The following is a 3411-nucleotide window of genomic DNA, read 5'->3' on the forward strand; positions in this document are numbered from 1 at the left end:
TTTTTCTCCTGTTTTTCACACAATTCTACGAGTTGCGAATTTTCCTCTTCATCACTTTCTTCAATCTCGATTGGAATGGTTGAACTGTCGATCGTTGCTTTTTTCAATCTCAGTTTCTTTGCTGGTCGGAGTGGGTTTTGTACAGATGATGATGATGATGATTCTTCTTGCATTGTTTCAGCACAATGTAGCAACTGGACACTATCATCGTCATCACTATCTTCAAAAATTAACCTCTTCCTTGATTTCATCACTTTATTAAGAGGTGTTTTTTCACTAACTTGCTGGGACGAACTCATTTTGAAGTGCGTATGGTTCGAGCTCTGAACAATGAATGAATGAAAATGCTAAGTTGGAAACACTTTATGCGAATTTATTCACTAATTAGAGGAAGTCTTGGTTTTGATAAGACTTAATAAAAGTACTGAGAATTTGATGCTTTAACGTGATCTACCTTTCATCGTCTGAGCTTTGTGGTTGTACGCTCGATCCGTCAAGGATGTTTAGTCTACTACATTCTCGTACTGCCATTGTATTTCATTTGTAAAATATATTTATTAATATAATTTGTAATTTTCTCGGATTTTACAGTTTTGTTTGTTACCATGGAATACGTATTCAACTTAGGAAAAAAAAAATAAAAAAATAACATTGTATTTCAATACATTTGTTTAGTCTGAACGAAACAGAGTAACCCTTTGTAGTCTGGGTACGAATCCCTTAACTCAAAGAATTAATTGCTGATAAGAAGTAATTTTTTATTAATTTATTGTGAATAATTACATTGTATGTATGCACACATTGGATTTAATTTTGCATGTTCTACAATTGGTATTTCATAATCATTCCATTCTGATAATTTTAATCCGCACTGGTGACAAGTTACCATATCAGAAAATCCATCATAATAAAATCCCGCTTGCGCTAATGCTTTTGGAGTTGGTTTGTGATGATATGATGCATTTAAATATGGCCAGTTTGCTAAATAAAAAGTACCCACTCGCGTTTCAACAAATTTGTAGAATGCAGTTGCAAATGACCCTTGTAGTTGCTGTTGGTGATGAGGTTCTTGTTCTTGTGTTTGAGAGTGTTCCTTATATATGCCACATTCATCCAATCCATTTTTAGACGCTTGTCTTTGCATCTTTACACGGTGAATGTAGCGTTAGTCGATGTATTCGTTATTACTGTTGTAAACGAACTGATTTAGTATGCAAATAACTTTCGAATTAATCGGTTGTTGTGCAAAAAATGTCTGAAACAAACGTTGCAATGTCAAGTAGTGCATCTGCAGTTAACGCGGTGACTTATATTATTAGTTCTAAAACAAACATTTCACTTGGATTTATTACAACTATTGGTTTTTACCCTGGAATTATAATTAAATGTGGTAAAAAGAAACTGATGCTTCAAGCAGTGGAATGGGACGCATTTTTGAAGTATAAAGAAGATATTATAAATTATTTTAAAAAGCGACGAATAAACGTCGTTAATCATGTAAGAATAACAAAGAAATGCAAATATTGCAATTGTATTGAAAGCAAGGAAATCATAAACGGAAATGATAAAACTGAAAAGAAAGTCAAAGTTCCAGAAAATCACATCATTGAAGTTGGTATGGATCTCAAAATAATTTTTACGAAGCAATTATCACCATCTACTACAATCAAGATGATTATACTGGAAAAGGATGGAATCAGAATGCAATTTGATAAGCATGACATACTTACTTTATTAAACTTAAACCCACTGATTTCCTATCGTTTGGAAAGATTGGCACAACTGAAATTCTATCAGTTTTATAACAGTTGCATTGAATTTATTAAGGAACAATTAATACATCGACCGACTGAGGATCCAATAAAGGATATTTTATTACCAGCATTAGAACCAGAGCAGATAAATATTACAGATGAAACTACTAAGGAACTGTCTACAATTAATTATTATTATGAGACAACGGAAATAATGCATGAAATTAGTATTTTTAAAAGTGACTTATTATTGGAACATATAAAAACTTGATGTTACTAGCTTTTATAATGATAGAAATAAAAATCATTTAAATGTAATTCATTGCTTTATTTTACTAACTTTTATGCACACGATAATAAAATATCAAAATGCAAAATAATAGTATTGCAATGCATAATAAACTTATAAAAATATATTGTCCCACAAGAACATGTTTACAATTTATCGCTGTAGTTGTATTGATGGTTGTTTGGTTGTTTGCTGAGTTGGTTGTTGTTTCTTCCGTTGTATTGATGGTTGTTTGGTTGTTGTTTCTTCCGTTGTATTGATGGTTGTTTGGTTGTTTGCTGAGTTGGTTGTTGTTTCTTCCGTTGTATTGATGGTTGTTTCTACAGTTGTATTGTTGTTGTTGTTGTTATCATCTTCATACGTTGACCATACAACATCTTCATACGTTGACCATACAATGTTTATTTATCCAACTATTATGTGAATGATCTAATCCTAACCACTTAACTAATACTTTTGACCCCTTTTGACGAATAACTCTTTCAACGAGATATATATCTTGATGTTTTACTTTTTGTAACTCTGGCTCATAAAAAGCGCCAAGAATTGGTTGTTTTCTATAATCCTCCAATGTATAAGTGACTGGATTTGTGATTTTAACTTGTTTTATTGTAAACAATTCAGTACTCCAATTTCTTGTATACCCTTTCTCAAAGAGAGCTTTCTGCTTACTGATTCTAACAACGTCTCCAACCTTATATTTAGCAAAACCGGCAATTTTCACATTTGAATATACAGTCTTCAACAATTGTTTCTCTATAATTTTTCCTTTAACATCACATGGTCTCATTTTAATTGTTCGATGTACTCGATTATTATACTTTGCAGTTATTTTATCCAAAATTGTCACCCATTTTGAATTTCCATTTCGTGTAAATTCTTTAGATAGAAATGATTTTATCGTTCTTATTACACGCTCAACAATACTTGCTTTAAGTATGGTATAAGTGGAATAATGATTAATCTCATATGTTTTCATAATTTTATCAAATTGCTTATTGTAAAATTCTTTTCCATTGTCCGTTTGTAAATTATTAGGTCGACGTTTAGTTTCATATGTAAATAAATGATTAAATGCATTTGCAATACTTATTGCTGATTTATCTTTTAAAGCAACTGTCCATACATACTTTGAAAAGCAATCAATAATCACTAATAAAAATTTATATCCTTTATTTTGACTGCTAAACTTTTGGTACTCTGCTAAATCTGCTTGCCACAAATCATCAATACCAAGTAAAATAGTTCTTCGCCGTTTATAATTCTTTCGTGCCGGTTTATGTAATTCCTGTATTACATCTTCACGAGAATTTGTTTTTTTATCACTTTCCATTGTACTTTACTATGTTTAAAGTGTAAGTTTCCGAT

The sequence above is a fragment of the Atheta coriaria genome, unplaced genomic scaffold, assembly GCF_025399875.1.
Source record: "Atheta coriaria isolate IRGN ID8LTWV9N9 unplaced genomic scaffold, Caltech_Dcor_3.1 hic_scaffold_10_pilon, whole genome shotgun sequence".
In the NCBI taxonomy this organism is placed as follows: domain Eukaryota; kingdom Metazoa; phylum Arthropoda; class Insecta; order Coleoptera; family Staphylinidae; genus Dalotia; species Dalotia coriaria.